The sequence below is a fragment of the Lissotriton helveticus genome, chromosome 1_1 (genome assembly GCF_964261635.1).
Source record: "Lissotriton helveticus chromosome 1_1, aLisHel1.1, whole genome shotgun sequence".
Lineage (NCBI taxonomy): Eukaryota > Metazoa > Chordata > Amphibia > Caudata > Salamandridae > Lissotriton > Lissotriton helveticus.
Window position 1 is genome coordinate 1,492,965,098 of NC_136057.1, and position 22,274 is coordinate 1,492,987,371.

The following is a 22,274-nucleotide window of genomic DNA, read 5'->3' on the forward strand; positions in this document are numbered from 1 at the left end:
ACGTGGGTCATGATAAAGGGGCTAGCTGTGCCCCATGGCCTCGAAGGGGTTAGGTATCCAATCTATTTGATATGAAGACACCTTGTGATACTACACCTAATCAGTACCTCTCCGAGCTGAATGTTGCCCCCTTGTTTTGTCAACTTTCAAGCTCCCACCCCTAGAGGTTACCCCGACAGGATTGTTTGTAGCAGGCCGAATATTAGGTTGTTTAGCGGGAGCCGGAAGTGGCCGCTTAGTTGTAACAGCGACACCTGGGGGATTTAATATGCTAGTTGGAATAGGGGGTGTAGCTTGGACATTTACTAGCTTTTTTAGTATACCCGTATTATCTTTTACAAGATTCTCCAATAAATCCAATTTCGAGTTCATAAGTCTGGTTCGTTCTAGTAGTGGTAACATAAGTGATTTTACTAATAGTTCCATTTGACACTCAGGGCTAATGGCTAAATTCCAAGGTGATACTTGAGAGGGGGACAAAGAACTAGTTGTGACCAGAGAAGGCTGGGAGCTGATAATTGTTTCAGGGGCATAGATGGGTTGGGGTATACTATTTATTTGGGGTATTTTGGAAGTACCCCCCTTCTGAGGGCCCTTACTTCTCTTCCTCTTACAGGGCATATTCCGTTAGGACTCTCCAGTAATAGGATCAGATTGGACAGGACTAGCATTTAACACGCTTTCCCCACCCCTACTTCCTATAGAGACACTGGATTGTGAGCCACCCTCAGTTGAGTTCAAAAACGATCTCTCCACCTCTGGATGAACATCCACCAACACAGGGTCCAAAGTCAGGATAGGAATCATAGTGGATGCCTGGGGACTAACCACTGATGCAAAGCGACCTATAGAGGAGGGCTTCCCCGTAATAAGATCTAGCGATAGGCGTTTCTCGGCAAAGGCTATCTCCTTTTCCAAGATACCGGTCGCCCTGGTTATAAAAGCATCTAGGGGACCAGTTACCACCCCACTACATGTCTGCAATTGCCCTGATCTTTCTTTTCATGAACGTAAGGGCATGATTCAAAATAACAACGGAGGCCAACAGGTATTAAAGGGGACCAAAGGTGAACAACAATGCCTCCCTGGATAAGCAGGAACAACAAAACAAAAGGGGGGTGGGCCAACCCGACCTCGGACGACCTCGGACGGCCACAGACGGCCCGCCCTTTGCCCGGGCTTAGCCCGGCTTGCCCACGCGCACCCCGCGTGCGCGAGCCCTTGGTCAGTAAAATAGGAGGAGGAGGTGTGGGCGGGAAGGGGACCAGCTGCGGCAGATTAAGCAACGCACTGCCCGCTGGTCCTCGCAGTCCCTCTGGGGTCCGGAATGAGTCACTTTACAGCCCTCCAACAAAGTCTCCTTGCTCAAGCGGCACCCGCGAAGCGGGGGCCGCGAGAAGTTGGCTGGAGTCCAGGGGGTAAAAAGAACAAGCAAGCACAGCACTCCCGTGGGTTCAGGCTCGACGATATCCCTTAGCGCGATGAACACAGGAATCCACTGAGATGCAGTCAGCACAGCGCTTTAATTAATCCGGGAGGTGGGAACGGGAAGAGGACCAGCTGCGGCAGATTAAGCAATGCACTGCCCGCTGGTCCTCGCAGTCCCGCTGGGGTCCGGAATGAGTCACTTTACAGCCCTCCAACAAAGTCTCCTTGCTCGAGCGGCTCCCGCGAAGCGGGGGCCGCGAGAAGTGGGCTGGAGTCCAGGGGGTAAAAAGAACAAGCAAGCACAGCACTCCCGTGGGTTCAGGCTCGACGATATCCCTTAGCGCGATGAACACAGGAATTAGTCAAGTTCCCATTCAAGGAGTTCAGAGGAGAAGTGGGACTAGAGTCCAGGTGAGGAGGGAGAGAAATTCTAGGCTGGGCGTCCGAGTTCTGGGTCATGTCAGAGAGATTAGCGGTGGAGGTAGGAGGATAAGAGGGAGTGAAACAGTGGAATGGGAGTGTGCATAGGAGGGAGGTGGGGGAGATCATAGGATTGGAACTGGCATTAGACCCGGGGGGGGGTGGGATGTCAGGGTCACGGGAACAGGGACTGTGTAGGAGGTCGGGGGAAGATTGTGTGGGATGGTTAAGATTTTCAGGGGGTGGGGAAGGGAGTGCCTGAGGGGATTCCAGTTGCAGGAGGGCCAAGGTTAGAGACCAAGCTGTCAAGATCGGCCTTGTGGGGATTGTTAGTTTGTCGTTCCTGGTGTGCTCAGTTGATGTGATCGTGGTGGTTGCTTGGCGACGGAGAGTAATGGTAGGTGTAGTGTGATTGTAGTGAGTGATGGAGGATGTCCATGAGTTGAGGAGAGGGTCTTCAGGGCAGGGAGATTGGATCAGTTCCTCGTTATTAGTGAGGGTGGTGAGGGATGGGGAGATAGGGTTTGATGGCTTAGTTGAGTTAACGAGGAGAGAAGAGTGGGGAAGTGGCGGTCAAAAGTGGTGAGGTGCTGGTCGGTTCCTTGAATGGTTCCAGTTCTGTAGATGGAAATGGTAAGTTCCCCTTTGAAGGTCGGGGATATGGTAGTGGAGATTTTTTCAGCATAGGGAATGATTACAGACTTGGTGACTTGCAGGTGAAGAGAGAAGGTGTTTTCCCATTTAGCCGGGCGATTGGTGTAAAAAATGAAGTTAGTTTTCGTGCTGCCGTTAGACGCCGAGTGGTAGTTATCAACAATGAGTGTTTCCGGGTGTTGTTTTAGAGTACTGTGTGTGAAGTTGTTTTTAGCATTACTGGTCATTTTGTTAGGGTAGTTAATGGACCTGGAGTTTGGTCCGTAACGCACGAGCGTAGAGTTTCGGGTGGGGTTAGGCGGGCGCATGATTGAAAGGTTGAAAAGTCGAGACGTAGTAGGTAAAAACCTAAGGAGCATAAAGCACATCTATAAGCATAAATCAAGGTGCATAAAACATACTACAAACATTACATTTCCTAGCACCTATAAGAAGCACTCTAGGGCTGTGCACCCTACAAATGTAATAGACCCCTGGCCATCTCTAAGGGGCTCAAATGCCTAAATACATATATGCACACATATACATATATGCACACATATACATATATGCACACATATACATATATGCACACATATACATATATGCACACATATATACATATACACACATATATACATATATATACACACACATATACATATATATACACACATATATACATATATATACACACATATATACATATATATACACACATATATATACACACATTCACACACTTATATACATACATGTAGGCGGTTTCACAGAGACCAAACCTGACTCTATAGTCGACAATTGTAGCACTTCCGTGAAATGACCGCAAGAGGGAAACGTATGCCTGGTTATTGGACAACTGTATGCGGAAGCCTGTGTGATTCATGTTTGCCCGAAGAGAAACAAACTGGTGTACATAGCATGGTACATTTACAATCTTTCCGGTACTTTTACAATGTTTCCGATAGTTCTATAACAAGCATTAGAAAACAAGTAATTAAAAAAGTAACTAACAGGTATAAGAAATAAGCTGGAGTACATAGAAAATAAAAAAAATTATAAATTTGAGTGAGAGCTTTGAAAGACGTTTCGAGAATAGTAAATTATATATATATATATATATATATATATATATATATATATATGAAACAGTCCCTGCCACTCTCGCCTGGAGCCCAATCCTGGATACCGCAGCGCAGAAGAAGAGAGGAGACCCAAGTGCAGGTGAGCAGTGTATTTTATTTCGTCGGGGAGACGGCACACCTCAGCATGACGTTTCGGCCTTCACAGAGGCCTTGATCACATGACGCATGCTCGGGAGGAGGCAATTTTTAAAGTGCTAGTGCTAATTTGGATGTACACCCATTGGTGAAACATGGTCACGTGTAAAATGAATAATCTCTCATAGACATAGACAACATATCAATGCACAGTTCATCTCGGGATAATCCCGGATGCAAGCCTGTGTGGAAATGTGCAAACAACAGTAAATAAAGTGCCAATGCCATATTTGTCATTTTAAGCAATACACTAAAAGAACCACTGGATAGTCCAAGATTTTAAAGGATACAAAATGCAGTGCAAAATTGGCAATGTGCAACACGTCAATAAAGTGCAAATAGTGTTTTGTAAACCAACATCATAGTAGTAGATATCAGTAATATACTTGATTTGCAATATCATATTAAAATCAGATGTAGAAAAATATATGTAGACTATGAGTTATTCATATATAAATATATGTATAAAAACACGAATGTACAAACATATACACAATAAATATATATACACCAAATTTACACTATTTAAGCAGGATGAGAACTCAGGTGATATGGAATCATGGCTGCATGAATGCATTTTAAGCCTATACACCGAGGTCGCAGCATCCTGACTATTTTCAACGCACTAGCCAATCATGTGTCTATGTACTGCCAGAGGGTTGGGAGGAGAGGAGATGCTAACCAACCGATAGGTTTGGAGAACATCGCAGCCTCACCTCCCATACCTCCATACTACAACAAGTGACCATGAATTAAACAACACCATACCAGTGATAGGCATAACAGTGAGCAGTGCAGAAAGAAGTTTATGTGCTCATATTTATGGGTTTTTCTAAGATTTTTCCTTTCTAAAGATCTTTTTATTTTTTATTAAGACATGCTTTATCATTATCGATGTTGTACTTAGCATTTGATACATCGTGCAGCCTAAGCCTAGGCTGCACTGCACTCTGAAACCATCCGCACATCTAGACATGTACTGGTCAATGGATAAAAATTATCAGAAAACCACTGCCAGTTGGAACCTAGACTAAAAACCTGGGTAGATGATATGTTACTAGAAAGGATAGAGCCTCAAGTTACACTTCTGTGAATCATTTAAAGACAAGTGTAAAAGTCTTCTGTGGAATTTAATCCCCCTGGGGCTCGACTATCCATTTCAAGTATGTACCTCGTCTCCAATTTTCTAAGGGCACCATCCCTGTCACCACCTCTTCTTAACGGACCCACACAATCTACAGCATAGTAACGTAGAAGAGTGCTGTCATTGTTGTGGTGCTCCCTAAAATGGCGGGCCACCGGGTATGCCGGGTCGTTGGTGTTTATGGCCCTTATGTGCTGGAGTATCCGCTTGTGCACCTGTAGCTTGGTACTACCCACATACCGCAGGGCACACGGACACTCCAGCACATAGACCACATATTCACTTTTGCAAGTCAGCTGTTTTTTGATCTTGCGCGCACAGGGGGTGAATGGTACTACATATTCGGTTTTGTTCAACCCATGCTGGCATGCCTTACAAGAAGAGCACTTCCTGAAGCCTTTGCTCTTATCCAGCCAATTCTTCCGTGTTGAAACTTCTGGGCTGGATTTCACCAGGGCATTTTGCATAGAATATGCTCTCCTGTAGGTGATTGATGGCCTAGTTGGAATTTTGTCACCTATCACGGGGTCACATTTGATTAGGCCCCAGTGTTTAGAGATGATTTTACCAAGCGCCCCATGCTGCCTATTGTACGCCCAGATCAGTCTCACTGTTTGATCCTGGGAAGCAGCAGGCGCAACCTCGACCTTGCGTTGCAAGGCCTGACTGCGCGACAGGGCATTTGCCTTGGTTATGGCCTTATCAACCACCGCAGCCTTGTACCCTCTTGCCAAAAATCTAGACCTACTAGCTTGCTGAGCTAGATGGCATTGGGCTTCAGTACTGCTCAAACGTCTTATACGCAGCATCTCGCCATACGGGATGCTGCGTATGAGGTGAGCAGGGTGATGACTACTGGCATGAAGTATTGTATTTCCAGCCGTGGGCTTTCGGTACAACCTGGTTTCAAGTTTCTCTCTTACTGGAGTCACTGTCATGTCTAGAAAATGTACCTGGTCTCTACTGATTGTTGAGGTAAACTTCAAGTTGTAGTCATTACAATTCAACATATCTACCAATTGTTCAGCTTCTAGACGAGTGCCCTTCCAAATTAGGAACACGTCGTCTATATAACGATACCACCGTGTAATGGACCGCCTTGCAATGTCGGAATGTTCGCCAAAGAGGACCTGTCTCTCCCAATAGCCCATGTGGAGACAGGCATAACTGGGAGAGAAGCAGGCCCCCATGGCTACACCCCTGACTTGCTGGTAGTATCTGTTATTAAACATAAAGAAATTATGGTGTAAACAGAATGAGATCATAGACAGTAACATACGGTTATGGTCAGCCATGATTATTGGTCTCAAACCTAAATAGAATTCTATGGCTCTCAGTCCGTCCTGATGGTTGATACTAGTGTATAAAGATGTAACGTCTAATGTAATGAGCCACGAATCCGAATCCCATTTGATGTCTTCAATTTTCCTCACAAAGTCATTAGAGTCCTGAACATAGGATGGTAAACTCTGTACGAACTCCTGTAAGAATGAGTCCACATAGACAGTTGTCTTTTCAAGTAAGCCCCCACAAGCTGCTATTATTGGTCTGCCAGGGTTTTTTTTCGGGTTCTTTTGGACCTTCGGGATTAGGTATAGCACAGGCATGACAGGATTGTTATTTTTTAGATACTTAAGCTCATCCATACTCAACAACCCAAAAGATCTCCACCCCATCAGTAAGGAATAAAAATCTTCTTGGGCTTTCTTAATCAAAGTGATGTCACTGTGTCTATAGCAGTCTGAATCATTCAATTGAGAGAGGGCTTCCTCCAAATATAGTTTCCGCGGCCATAAAACTATATTCCCTCCCTTGTCAGATTGCCTGACAATGACATTCTCATTTGATTGGATCTTATGGATGAGTCGCAGGTACTGATCATTCTGTGTGTATTTCTTCCGTTTAGAACTGAGCACTTTTGTATGCAACAACTTGATGTCTTTAACAGCAGCATCATGAAAGATGTCAAGGTTATCGTATAGCATCACAGGAGTATAGGTGGAGCGTGGTTTAAACGATGTTAACCCCCCTACCTTATTTGGCTCACATCCTGATGCTTCTTGGGATGTTGATTGTTCCATTCTTAGGGATTCCAAAGCCTCCAGACCAGGAGCATCACGAACTTGCAGCCCCTCATTTGTTGAATCAGTCCTCATTGGGGTGCTGCGTGTCTTTCCACCCATAAAATGTTTCTGCAGCTTTATTTTGCGGACACATTTGTATAGATCAATTCTAGTGTCCACATAATTAAAGTCAAATGGAGGACAAAATGTAAGGCCTTTTGACAAAATGTGATGTTCAGTCTCTGATAAGACCATGTCAGTCAGATTGATAATGGAGGGGGCAATGTCTATTACTCCTGATTGAGGGCTCACTTCCTGTTCCATCTTTTCGTATTTTTCTTCTTCTTCTTCTGCTGATTTTTTTCTTCCTCTCGATTTGGCCTTTCGGCGTTGGTAGCGTTTGGCGTTGCGGATTTTGTTCCGGAGCGCAACTGGGTTCTCGGGCGAAGAGTCTCGCGCCAATCCTTTCTTATGCAGTCGAGTTCCTCTGCTGGTGTAAGTTTGGTAAACCCCAATTGTCCCTCACTTTGTGACAGATTGGAGTCCGAATCACTATTAACGCAAGAGCTCAAATTGGACTCTGAAGAATCATCCTGCTGTGCTGCCCCTGATGCATGTCCTTGGGTAGGGCGATTTACTGTTGCCACAGCTTTGAGTCGCCTTGAGGCTTTGATGGCATCATATTTTTTTGCGAAAGTAAAAATGCGCTCTTCCGCATAGTCAGCCTTGTCTCTTTGGAATTTGTAGGCCTTTCTTTTGCTAATTATCTCCTCTTCTTTTTGGAGCCTTGCCATCATATCACTTCTTAGTTTGATACATTCACTCATACAATCCCCACTGGTTGATTCAATGTCCTGATTTAGCTCATCAATTTTGGTCTGCGTTTTGAGACGGTCACTCTCTGCATAGCGCACAAGTATCTGGACTAATCTGCGCGATGACTCCAAATTGCAGTCCGCCCACTCTCTGAGCATTTCTGGGTCTGGGTCTTCGTAGCTAGGGGCCAGCATTACACGCAGACCCCGCGGTATCCTATTGACCTCCAAGTACCTACTCAGGGAGCGGTGCTCCCATCATTTTGAGAGTTCTCGCTTCATTAGTTTCTCTAATTTTTTTAATTTATCACGAACGCTGCCAAGTTCATTTACTGGTACATTTTGTGCAGATGGTACAGAGGACCCCCCAGCCGGGGAGTCATCAAATGCATTAAGCGCCACCCGTTCCCTTGCTTTCAATGCGTCTGCCGACATGCCGTTTCCCCGTTTGTATAACGCTCAATGCGTTCTCACGACTACTTGACGAATTCAGCAACTGCAAGCCGCCGAGCAGTCAGGCACACACTTCTCTTACCGGCGTAATCTGTGCACGATTCGAAACACCGCAACCCAACTCCGGCAGTCTCGTAGAGAGCAGAACGCTCTCCGTGCTCCTCGTCACGTCCGTGTGCCAAATCGGCGTTCACAGTAGCCGGGGGCTGGAGCAATTACTTCCTAACGGGAGAGACAAACGACTTCCGGGTCACCAGAGGTCTCAGCTTCCTGTTGCTCCGCCGCTTGTAGGAGAAGGGGTCATCCAAATACCAGCGAAGCACACTGCCGGTTTGTAGAGATGAAACAGTCCCTGCCACTCTCGCCTGGAGCCCAATCCTGGATACGGCAGCGCAGAAGAAGAGAGGAGACCCAAGTGCAGGGGAGCAGTGTATTTTATTTCGTCGGGGAGACGGCACACCTCAGCATGACGTTTCGGCCTTCACAGAGGCCTTGATCACATGACGCATGCTCGGGAGGAGGCAATTTTTAAAGTGCTAGTGCTAATTTGGATGTACACCCATTGGTGAAACATGGTCACGTGTAAAATGAATAATCTCTCATAGACATAGACAACATATCAATGCACAGTTCATCTCGGGATAATCCCGGATGCAAGCCTGTGTGGAAATGTGCAAACAACAGTAAATAAAGTGCCAATGCCATATTTGTAATTTTAAGCAATACACTAAAAGAACCACTGGATAGTCCAAGATTTTAAAGGATACAAAATGCAGTGCAAAATTGGCAATGTGCAACACGTCAATAAAGTGCAAATAGTGTTTTGTAAACCAACGTCATAGTAGTAGATATCAGTAATATACTTGATTTGCAATATCATATTAAAATCAGATGTAGAAAAATATATGTAGACTATGAGTTATTCATATATAAATATATGTATAAAAACACGAATGTACAAACATATACACAATAAATATATATACACCAAATTTACACTATTTAAGCAGGATGAGAACTCAGGTGATATGGAATCATGGCTATATATATATATATATATATATATATATATATATATATATATATATATATATTTCTCCAATCTGATCCAAGTTTGAGGCTTCCGGGTGCTATATGGCGGTGCAAGCGCGGCGCGGCAGGACCCGGCGCGTTTGAAATTGATTCCGTTTTCCCCTTTCAGAGAGTTGATTCCTCATGCACTCTCGTGTCCTTCAAAATTACACCACACGTTTTATTATCGATTATGCAGTTTATTTGCTTCAGCAAGCCAGCTACACCTTACACGTTTCGGTCTCTACGGAGACCTTGCTCACAGGTAACTGAATCAACGTTTTTTTGCAATTTTAAATAAAGTGAAAGGTGCTTGTCTATTACATCACTTCCTGTTAACTGTACAGGATTTCTGGGACATGTAGTCTTGTAGGGAACATTATAATCATGTTTAACCTTTTTATCACAAATCATTAAATGATTTTTTCATTTAATTACTAGTGTTGAACCCCATCGGTATTTTAGCCAAAGAGAAACCGATGATTGTAAAACAATATGCTGAAAATAAAGCCCTCCAGTGGGCATTTCACATATATTCAAAACAACACAAATTTGGGCATCATATTGGTGCCTCTATTTCTCAACTTTCATGATTCTCTGTTTCCCAATACAGCCCTCTGGTGGGCTTTTCAATTGTATCTCATGCTCTGGAATGTCCGTCCTCTTTGAAGTACATTGGAAGCACCAAAAAGGAATTAAAACTGCGCATCCTGGAACATGTCCGGGCCACCATCAACTCAGACCGCAGCTACGCAATGGCCAAACATATGGAAAAAGAACATAATGGAAATTGGAAAGAACTACAATTCTATGGGATTGAGAGTGTTGGACCAAATCAAAGAGGGGGAGATCGTGAAAAAGTAATGAGACAGAAAGAATCGAAACACATCATGAGTTTCCGAACTTTGAACCCTCATGGGCACAACCAGGACGAAGAACTACATTGCCATCTTTAAACAATCAAATTATTGACTAATGAATCTTGATGAGTAATAACGTTACCTCTCTTGAAAATATTTTAACTTGCACTGTTATGTTATCAATTTCACTTTACCTTTCATTCTTCACACTGAAGGACATGTACAATGTTTTATGTTTTGAATGATATCTTGACCTATATTGACACCCATGAGATACAATTGAAAAGCCCACCAGAGGGCTGTATTGGGAAACAGAGAAACATGAAAGTTGAGAAATAGGGGCACCAATATGATGCCCAAATTTGTGTTGTTTTGAATATATGTGGAATGCCCACTGGAGGGCTTTATTTTCAGCATATTGTTTTACAATCGGTTTCTCTTTGGCTAAAATACCGATGGGGTTCAACACTAGTAATTAAATGAAAATATCATTTAATGATTTGTGATAAAAAGGTTAAACATGATTATAATGTTCCCTACAAGACTACATGTCCCAGAAATCCTGTACAGTTAACAGGAAGTGATGTAATAGACAAGCACCTTTCACTTTATTTAAAATTGCAAAAAAACGTTGATTCAGTTACCTGTGAGCAAGGTCTCCGTAGAGACCGAAACGTGTAAGGTGTAGCTGGCTTGCTGAAGCAAATAAACTGCATAATCGATAATAAAACGTGTCGTGTCATTTTGAAGGACACGAGAGTGCATGAGGAATCAACTCTCTGAAAGGGGAAAACGGAATCAATATATATATATATATATATATATATATATATATACACATACATACACACATATATATATACACACACACACACAAATACGGCTGGGTGACATATGTACTTATAGGATAAACATCATTTGTAGGTAATACGAGACAGCCAATGTATTGCTCTTGTACACTATACTACTAAGGCATGCTGGCGACTAAACATTCTCAGCAGTATGTTTCTAAATATCCGAATTCATAAAAAAATAATTGTAGTCAACAATATCAAAATGTATTCCAAATATCTGCAGTTCCCCGAGCACTGGATGTTTGAAAAATTAATTCATGCGAACTTAATTCACTTTTCCAATGTAAAAAAGGTTCTACAACACAGAATATTTAGTAGGAATCTGTTAAAAGGCGGTTAGAACTTCTGAACTTGCTAAAGTAGTAACGATGGTATCGTTTTGAGGTGAAGTTCTTTAAAACGGTTAAAAATAAAGTCCCCTTCAGATCAGCACTGCTTTTCTTCTGCTGTGTACTTCGTTGAAGCGCTCCATGGCGCAGAGTATGTTGATGGCACTGCATAATAAACACACTCTTTCTGAATGTATGCAAGGGTCTTTAAGACGCGGGATATTACAGCAGTCTGTATAATTAGCTGAGTTTATAAGTGACATCCTTAGCGAGTGGTGTAGCAACACGAACATGCATACCTATTAGTACACACATCTAACTTTATACAGTAAACCATTCTATACTTGTTAAACAAATATAAAATATCCCACTGGTGCAAGATTAAGAGCACATCACCGACTACAGCTATGGCAACGAGAGGCCCGATCATTATAGTGACAATATTGAGGAACACACAGATTTTATGAAGAAAAGAGGGAGTACTTGATTTGACTTATGCTGTGTGACAAATAACGTTTTTTTATTTAATGCGATTTTATATAGCGCGAACTTTACCCGAAGGTGTCGGAGCGCTTTACATAAGAACCCGTTGCAAAACATAAGGATTTAGGATTACATGCGTTACATTTCCCCATGTCCCAAAGGGACCCTGTGTGAGTGTGTATGCTTGTTATCTGAGAGCTCCTCCTCCTGAAGTAAAGAGTAGCCGACCCTAGGATACCGACTGTCCTTCACTCACAGCTGTGTGAAAACGCCGCCCAACTCCTTACCTGCGCTCTGGAGGTTAGTGGCTGTCCGGAAGGCGGTATGTATGGGCTATCACTTTGCGCCGCAGGTTCTCTTAAAGGGCGTCCATAGTTTGACAGCAGTTAACCGGATGTCAGAGGGTGCTAGATTGTTGACATACCCGTCCTGGGTTTCCTTGAAAGCTCGACAGACTGTCTAACAAAGCCAATGCCGATTTCATAGGCTTTTCCGTAGGGTCTCGCGGACACCCCGTCAGTCTCAGAGGTCTTCCGCACTCTCTCGTCTGAAATCAAGCCCAGCAGTGATCAGTTCCCATTAGAGGAATTACACTAGCTGACGCGCCGCCACGTGATATAGACGTCATGTCCTAGTTCTGTGCGTCAGGCTTGAGAGCTTACATTCAGTGGCCGCTAGCGGGAGTCCGGAAATTCAAAACTGGTCTTGGAACTAGAGAGGTTACTGGAGATTTGTGGCACTGCCCCAGAGCTTTTGTGTGGAAACTCTGTGGGTTTTGCGGGGTATCACAATTCACAGTTTTAAGTAAACAGAATAATATACCATATAGACATAACTTAAAGGTTCATAAGTGCTTGGAGGGCAGGTTGGGTGTAAGGTCCCCGCAGGGGCGCAACTAGACCCAAATTTCGGGGGGGGCTAACATTTCAAATGCTGGAGGCGGAGCCAAATTCAGAGTCAGACTAAAAATTGCTTGTGGGTCATCCTGTCATTGTAGTGGTATAATGCATAGGGGTTATTTTTTGGCCAATACATCACAGCTCAATTCAAAGCACGCTGGGCTCTAACATTAATGTATTCATAATAGTATTTAACAAGTTTTGAGGAAGCTTAGTACTTTCTCAAGGAATTCTAATAGAACAAATATTAAATTTTGTATTTTAGTACACATTTAATGAGTTTACCTACTCTCACATGACATTTATAAATACAGTTTTGGCAACAATTAGTGACTTATGGATCAGGATTTTTTGCTGAGTCAACCTCGAGTGGCCGATGGGTCCAGCTCCATCACCACCAAATTAAAGACCATATCTATTCATTGAAGGTTCCCTAAAGATGAAGCCCTCTGTGTTGTTACAATTGGTTTTGATTTGTCTTGATCCAGGAGGCAACTGTGAAAAAGCAAGATCATAATTTCTCTTGGGTTGACCCCAGATCATTGCCCAAGAAAATAATCCTATGATACCATCTGTGTAGGACATCACAGAGAAACTAAAGGGTTGTATAAATAAAGTGAACTTAATAAGATAAAGAGAAAACAATGTAGGGCTCAGAGAAAAGCCCTGTGGGATTTTGCAAGTGAGAGGTCTCGGGCATGACTAAAATACGGGGATGTGGACTGTTTATGCCCTCTCAGATAGAAAAAAGGCAAGACACTCCAGGGCAGTATCTTCAATGCTACAATGCTCCAAATAATTGGTATTTTAATAAACATTTTATAAAGTTTAAAACAATCATGTTATTACAGTGCATATGAATATCACCTTAAAGCACATACTTTGTTATTTAAAAATGTACTCTTTGTGACATAGCCTATCCTTCCATAAGTGCAGACATTAAGATGTATACCTCAGTAAACAATACAAAAAAACTGTGTTGGGGGTCAGCTTTAACCTGCCACCTAAAGTTTCCATGAGTGAATGCTAACAGGCAATATTCCCCAGCCCAGGTTAACTAAGAGCAGCCAGTGGGCCTTATTATTTTGCATACGTACTGAGCTTTAGCCACGAGTCCCATATTCAGGAAAGTTTCCGGGTCATCCGTGTTGCCACTAATCACCAATGTGCTGTCTCCTAAACCACTGGGGATATTCAAGCCCAGCGATTCATGAAGTGCCTCCACTGCTGCAGCAGCCCTCTCATCTTGTGTAGAGTAGCGGATGGTCGGTCAACCTTTTGTGTTTTTTTCGTACGTTGCGGTCTGGATTTCAATCTGTTCTGGGATGACCAATAAATAGGGCTACCCGAGTTTGTCAGAGCTTCAGCCCATTTCCAAACTGTTGATGTATCAGTATAGATGTGGGATTTCCCATTGTACAAGACTTTCAGATCTGCTGGGAATGAAAACATGTACTTGAGGTGTAATTTAGGGAGTTGTTTCTTAACATCCAGATATGCTCTCCTTTGTTGTTGCACCATTGGAGTGTAATCTGGAAAAATCAGTACTTGTGTATCATCAATTGTGTATGGTCCATCAAGGCCAGACTGGAGCTTTTGTTGTGCCTTGACCCAAAGAACCTGGCTATCTATATTGCCTAAACTATGTGACCCTGGGTAATTGCTTTCCTTCACTGTGACTCTTTTTTCAGGATCATTATATTTTAAGGTACCTTGAAATAATTGTTCAGGATGCAAACTGTGCAGAAACCTCTCTTGTATATTGTATAATGCACCATAATGTTGCTCAATATATAACAATAAAGGCCTTATATAGGAGGCTCTAAACACCTGACTAGGCATGCTTGCCTACCACAACCTGTCAACTGGAAGCCAGACTTTTGTCACAGCATGGGCATGGTCTGTTTCATAGCATGACTATGATTACAGTTAACCCTTCACCCTGAGAAAAATGCTGCACATCATGCCCACAGTCTCACTGATAGTGTATTGCATGGCCTCTTCAAGGAGCAGAACCTGAAGAAAATTGCCCTGCCTGCCTACTTTTTGGCAGTGCTGGGGTCATCTCAACTAGCACATTGCAAGATTATGCCTCTTTGTCTGTAGTATAACAGTTAGCTCTGTTGTGGCAAGTAAATCAAAATCGAGCAAACTCTGTAGTTGCTGCAGATTACATTATTATAGGCCTGGCTGGCCCTTTGGATGGCTGTAGTTATAATATGGGCCTTTGCCTGTTCAACTGAGAAGAATGTTGTCAGGTAATAGGCTGTAAGTGTACTTAGTAACCCTTCCAAACTACATTCAGTGCTAAAGCCCTTTGTTTGTTCCGTGAGGCCCCCTATCTGAATATTGGTCCCCATAGCTTTTCCTTCCTCATCTTCGGCCCAGTATTCAAGGAATGAGATTCTGTCTTGTATGTTTTCAAAGTGCTTCCTGAGCACTCAGATCTCATGTCAGTTTTGCTTCGGCTTCTGATATTAAAACTGCCTGTTTCTTCTGATTAGAGTTAATCCTACATCAAGCACTAGAGTGTCAATCTTTGCTACCAGAGCTGCATGAGTATGCTTTATAGTGAGCAATATAGGTTCAATATGTCAGGAGTGTCCGCAGTTGCGGTTCACTCCTTACCCCCATGCCCTAATCTTCAACTGCCAGCTCTCCCCTGTCTCTTACCTTCTTCCTTGCATGTCTACCCTTCCTCTTTCTTGCGGAGCGTTACTTTTTCTCACTGATTATTTCCCTCATACACTCACCTTTCCCCCTGCTCCCTCCCTCACTCCTATAGCCTGTTACTTTCGCTCTGTGGCTCTGCCCCACATTCATCCATTTTTCCCTCCATGCTGTAATTTCCCATCGGATTGCCACCTGGCCAGTCTGTTACCTAAATAGCGGATATTTTTAAGTAAAAGCTGGTAAAAAAAACCTTGTAACTCAACAAAAGCTCATAGTTATTCTGGTTTGAAATACGAGGTCCAAGCAGTTAATACAGGTATATATCCAGAGCCACTAGAGGTATGCAACTGTATGGCTGTGTTTATTTCGCATAGTTGAATATTTGCTGCATTTGCCACAATCTGCAGATGTTTACAGAAAAAAATGTTTTAAACGTTCAAAAGTTACTAAAAAACGCAGCTACATGTTGCCACACAGTGGAAGGACCTTGGCAAATGGTAACTGGTCACCTTTCTGTTGCTTATATCTGTATTTCAGTTTTAAACTGTTATTAATGAGATGCAACCAATGTTTAAACAGTGTTAAAAAATTACAAATTAATATAGTGATGCTATAACAAAATGTGCAGCATTATGCCACATAATTTACTCAACCTTGCTGCATAATTTGGCTCTCCCCTGCTGCAGAATTTCAGGGGCCCTGCATATATCACATCAAAATTATTACCAAGCAACATACACAATTCCTAAATTATTATTAAAGCTAACAGAGTCTTACTCTTTCCTGATCAATATGTGTCTCTAAACTTTTTTGATGACCTGCCTTTATGACTTTGATACTCAGTTGGTAAATGCAATAATTGCAGCTTCACATTCACTGTGCTCCAGATGAAGTCTTATTTTTGTCTATAATATCCGGATGTGCATCGCGAACTCCTCATGACTACTATACTTTCTGTAACACTCACTGTACTGTGTTCATTTTAAACCCCACTGTCATTTTAGTTTGGGGTCATTATGAAATAAAAATGAAATTGCCTGAGCAAAATAGTTAAGAGTTGCGAGTGTTTTTTTTTTATTTCTAAAAAGCTAACAGCAGATTTAGTTGCTATTCACTTACCAGCCTCGTCCCCATTTGCATAGCCTCGTCCCCATTAGCATCTGAAAATGTGGCAACTCTATGTATATCATAAGCCAACTTTACAATCATCTCTTCCCTACATTCTTTGCAAAAGTCTGCTGTGATGAGGGTGTATTCCTTTTTGTTTGCAGGATACTCTGTTCATTCCTGGGCGGGGGTGTTTGACTTTACTTCACACCTTTAAACCCTGTAACGTTGCCAGTCTCGCCGCTGTTGTCATGCAGATACAGCCATTAAGGAATGAAAGAGTCATGCAGGGGAGTCTGCTAAAAGAAAGAAAGATGTAAATAGGATAAACAAGAGGAAAGCTGTGACCGCCAGGGCTTTAGGACGGATCGAGTAATACCCTCGATGACCCTTGACTACTGCCTGGCAGCCTCAGCCCAGCCCACGGAACCTGACGGGGGGGGCTGAAGCCCCTTCAGCCCAATGGTTGTTGCGCGCCTGGGTCCCCGGAAGGTGGATGTGGAGAAGCGAGTGTTGTATTCTTCTTCTTTTTTTTTTTTTAAACAGATTTATGTAGCGCGAACTCAATTCAATTCAAATGTTTATTGTTTCGGTTAATTAAAACCGTTACAATTTGTCCCCTATATAAAAAAAATCAACAGTGACATTTTTGTGCATTTGCTTAAAACCATAAAAGCCTTTTGTTATCACTTATTAATGTTCAAGTATCAATGAATCAGTTATTAATAATTAAGTATGTACAAGTATATATAATAAACAACTCATAGATCAAAGTGTAAAGGTGCTGTCTCCACCCTGCCACAAAAGACAGGACGTCAGGTAGTGAGGGTGTAAAGTATTTTAATTATACATCGCTGCAGGAGATCGCCGGGACGTCTGGTACCCTCGGGGTTTATCGGCAGACTCGCGCTTCTCTGGCGCGACCCAAAATGGCCGCCACGCGCGCTACGTGGTTACGTAGCGCGCAACCACTAGAGCGCGACTGTGAGAAGTTGGCCTGATGTATGATGTCCACAATTCTGTGGGCACCTTGTACCAGTCCAAACAATCCCTTATGGTGGTGGTTGTAAGTCAACCTTATAGACAAGCTATCCTAGAGGTAGCATGGACTAAGCAGCCTTCAGGCTAAACTCAAGAGGGCATGTGAAGCCAGCTGTTTTACCATATGCAATCCTGTAATATCAAATGAAAGGACACCACACAAGTTATATATTATAAAAATATATGTATTTATTACTAGAATAATCCTCTATACTCTTTATGAGTCTAGAAGCACAAGCGTTTAAACAAAAGCACAGTTAAACATACACAAGTTGCACAATTATGGATAGGGCCGGTGGCCACTCAAACCATATATAAAAAAAGTGGTATAAGTATCACTTTACGAACAGTGGTAAGGCCTAGGGCCTTGGGAATCGCTTGGACTACACTGGACTAACAGCATTTAGGACGGGAGTAGCCCGCGGGAATCGGGTGCAGCGCTAAAAGCACACGCATGCACCAATGCAAAGTCAATGGTGCGTAAAAGTTACAAAGTTACTGTTTTAGAAGTCTTCCGACTGGACTAGAACTTAGCCACTTAAAACTAGGACACTAGAGGTGCAAACCACTACAGGAGCACCGGCGTTCAATCGTTACCTCACCCACAGGAAGCGGGTGCATAGGTGCCAAAGTGTGTCGGGTTTCGTCGTGGAGTTCTATGGAGCCTGGAGATGCAGATGCTGCAGGCGGCCAGGAGAGAAGAGTCCGGTTGGATCCAAGAGTGGATCAAAGCTGTAGAGTACCTGAAAGCAGAGGGGACAGAGTCTGGGTCACTAGCCAGTGACCAGGATGGCACCAGGAAGGAACCAGGCGATGTCGGGCGCAATCAGGTGGTTGATGAGAAGCTTGTCTCCGCTGCCACGTGGACTCTGGGGCACCGAGGATGACCAGGAGCGAATCACGAGCTGTCCCACAAAGGCTCTCGCTGTTGGCGGTGTCGGTTTACGGATCGGAGTCAACAGGCCTTGGCAAAGGCAACCCACGCAGGATTGGAAGATTGCTTCTTTCTCGGACCAGCAAGGTCAGAGGGGTTGCTCCTTTTCAGGGGAGCGAGCGCCAGTCTGGAGAAACCAGACTAGCAGAGCAAATTCAAAGGTTCATCGGTTCTGGGGCCACTAGCCAACGGGCAAGCGACCAGACCAATGCGTCAAGCAGGAAAATGCAAAAGGGCCCCACGCAGCACTCGGTGAGTGTGGAGGGGAGATCTTCGGTGCACAAGCTGCTCGGGGCTGGGGCTTCTCAAACCCCAATGCACAGCTTCGAGGGGGCCTCAGGAGCTGCACGGTCAGCACTTCGCAGTCTTTTCAAGATGGCCAGCCCCACGCTTCAGGTCGCCTCCACGGGTCTCAGATTCGCTGAGACTGTGGATCGGGCTGTTGGAAAGCAGAAACGCTGGGTCTTGTTGATATCTGTTGCTCGAGTTCCGGCGGGAACTGCAACAAAGCAAACTGTTGGGCGCTGGATGGTGCCTGTTTGCACAGGGTGGTCACTCCTTGATCACAAGGGAGATTCTTCAGTCTTCCACGTCGAGTTGGATGTCGAAGGGTCCAGAGTTCTGTATCAAAGTTTCAGTCAGGATAAATCTAATGCTCATGGGCACAGCTCCTACCTTTATTCCAAATCAAGGGGCTGGTTTACCTGCTAGGTCCCTCCTATGGGTGGGACGAGAAAAGGGGGTGGTTACACCCCTTTCCCTTTGTCCAGTTTCGCGCCAAAGCTGGGGCTGGAGTGCCCCAGAACCGATTTGACTGGATTTTGCATGGGACACCTTGTGTGCCCCAGGCAGTGTCTAGTTTCATTCAACCCTCCCTGCTCCAATCCACTATCTCCTGTCTGGGGTGGTGTAGCACCTCCCTGTGACAGGAAACTCTTTGTCCAAGCCTCCCCTGCCAGGTTTCGGTCAGCAGCAGGAGGTCAGACTTGTGTCGGGGCAGCAGCATCCATTTTGTGATGCTGAGGCTCTGGTTAGTTTTAACCGCGTTTACTGTTACCCACATGTCTTAGCCCTCTAGAAGGGTGGAATGCTACCCCGTCTCCAGAACTGGCGAGGGGGTAGTATTCCAAAGTGTATGACACCTTACACGACATGTTTTGATAAAGCCAAACCAAAGTTAGCAATAACCGCGAGGATTTTAATGCACTTAAGAGTATATGGTATGGAAATATCCTAGAATAGCTATAAGGAAATGGTTCCGAAAGCTGCAGACAGGCTCAGCTCATGCTAGAGCACCATCTCACATAAAACCAAGCACTCTGCCTCCCGGAATGTTAAGGCCTGCCATAGGAGTGACTTATAGGTATATATGTGTCCAGATATAGGTTTAGATATAGGTATACTATATCTAAGCAAGGGGTGATTACACGACCTTGCCCCAGCTGAGTGATCAGCCAGTTGTGTCAGTTTGGATGGCCAGCCAGGGGTGGCAAAAGATATGCTGCAGCCCCTGGTAGGCCTTGGATGCACCTATGCCCTGGGTACCTATAGTACACTGTACAGGGGCTGATAAGGTGACCCAATCCAATTTAGTTATGCACCTGGGGTACATGAGTCCATTTTAAAGAGAGAGCAGATAGCCTGGGACCCTGATTAGCAGGATCCCAGGCCAACTAAGTCGAAAACCAGCTAAACACAAGGCAAAAAATCTGGGGTAACCATAGTCGGGTATCCACCTTCCTACAGCGACTCTACATATCTCCCCTTTTTTATACCAAACATGAATTACCCAGTCTCTACGTAGGTTGGCTAATTTCCATCCATAGTCTCGAAATCTTGTGGGTCTCACAATCGCTCTGCCCCCGTGTCTGTTTTACCGGGGTGGATGTCCCTTCCCTGGGACTGCTCACTGCTGGGCTCATCGCTCTATCTTCCTGAGTACCCAGCCCTTCTCTCCGCGGAGTCTCGCTCTCTTCTCCTAGATGTTATCCTGCTATAGGGACCTCATTGTCCCCTTGATATTCTCTTTGTCCTCCGGCCCGCATGCTTCTTTCTCTTTCCAGGCTGTCAATGTCATTCTCCGTTGACCTCTGGTCCATCATTTTTTGCTCTCTATCTTCGGGGGACCATTGTAGGATCTTACTACACTGGGGCATGCGATCTTGGGACCACACATTGCCGTCGCTGAGCAATGCTGCCCTGTCATACACTTCTTTCACCTGTAAGGGTCGACTGTATTTGCTGTCACCTTTTTTCTGAAGTACAGCCAGTTTGACCCTGACCCATTCTCCTTTCTCCAGGGACGTTTCCTTCACGTTCCTCCTCCTGTTGTAATGTTCAGTATAGATCACTTGGGCTTTCTCCAGATTGTGCTGCACCAACGCAGGGGACCATTTGCTGGTTACAGTCTTTTCCTTCCACGCCAAGTTGTCTTTAGTGAAAGGGTCCCTTCCCCTTAAAATCTGGAAGGGGCTGTACCCCGTACTCGTGGGGGTGATGCGGTAGGCCCATATCATGTTTTGGATTTCCTTTTCCCAGTCCTTGCCCATCGGGATGGCCGCTTGGATGGACCCCATTAAGACCCTGTTGAAGCGTTCCACTTGTCCGTTTCCGGCAGGGTGGTAAATGGAAGTGTGTTTGGTTTTGATGCCATTCCTCTCCATATACTTGTACCATTTCTCCAAGGTAAACTGGGGACCATTGTCACTTAGGATCGATCTCGGTATGCCTTCTCTGAGGCAGGTTGACGTGAGAAATCTAAGTATTGTATCTGTGTCCATTTCTTCTTGTATGTGCACTTCAGGCCACTTCGAGTATCTATCAACAATGACACATAGGTATTTCGGGGTGCCCTGGGTGTCTAGTATGGGCCCCAGGATGTCTATGGATAACTCCTCCCATGGGTTCCTCGGGTTGATGAATTTCCATAAGGCTGGCCTCAGAGGCGTCATAGTCTTGTCCGCTCTCTGGCATTGCTCACACTCTCTCACGTGTCTCTCTGTTTGTATGTCCATCCCCGTCCACCAGTACATCTGCTTGGCTCTCATTTTTGTTTTTACAATCCCTAGGTGTCTCTCATGTAGTATCGCCAAGAAGGGCGGTACCAACAACAAAGAGGGGACAATTTTGTCCCCTCAGTACATGAAGGTGCCTTTGTCATCCAGGGATAATTCCTCTCGCACTTCATAAAATTTCTGGAGGGGTATCCGTAAATGTCTCTTTTCTGGCCATCCTCTGACGATGCATTCCTTTACTTCTTGGATGTCCAGATCTTCTCCGTATGCTTCGGTCCACTCTTGGTTGCTAACCACCTTCTCCGGATCTTCCATCAAGGCCACCATTTCCTCACTCTCTTCTGTTCCGTCCAGTGCTCTTTCCATTGCTGCAGCCCTACTGAGGTAATCTGCTACCTTGTTCTTATTTCCCGGAATGTATTCCACGTCGTATCGGTATTCGAGTAATTTTAGAGTCATCTTGGCTATCCTAGGAGTAGCACTTGCCTGTCCGCTGGACGTGAGCACTTTGACGAGGGGTTTGTGGTCAGTCTTCAATTGGAACCTCGTGCCCCATAGGAACTGACGGAATTTCCCCATGGCCCATACCACTGCCAGCATCTCTTTCTCTATGACGCTGAATTTTTGTTCTGTGGTCGATAAAGCTCTGGAGGCGAAGCTGAGAGTTTCCGTATTTCCATATCTCCTTTCCTGCATGAGGACTGCTCCCAGTCCTTTGTCGCTGGCATCAGTCGTAAGCACTGACTGTCCTTGGGGATCATATCCCTGCAGGG

At 44.4% G+C, this 22,274-nt stretch overlaps 1 protein-coding gene across 2 annotated transcripts in view; it reads right to left on the reverse strand.

Moving 5' to 3' along the window:
- Positions 1-12,452, reverse strand: part of VDR (vitamin D receptor) — a 1,330,217-nt gene extending 1,317,765 nt beyond the window's left edge. For both annotated transcript variants that reach the window (XM_078686550.1, XM_078686559.1), the window contains exon 1: positions 12,121-12,452. The gene's annotated coding sequence lies outside the window, so the exon portion shown is untranslated. The remainder of the gene's footprint in view (positions 1-12,120) is intronic.
- Between the last annotated feature and the right edge of the window lie 9,822 nt (positions 12,453-22,274).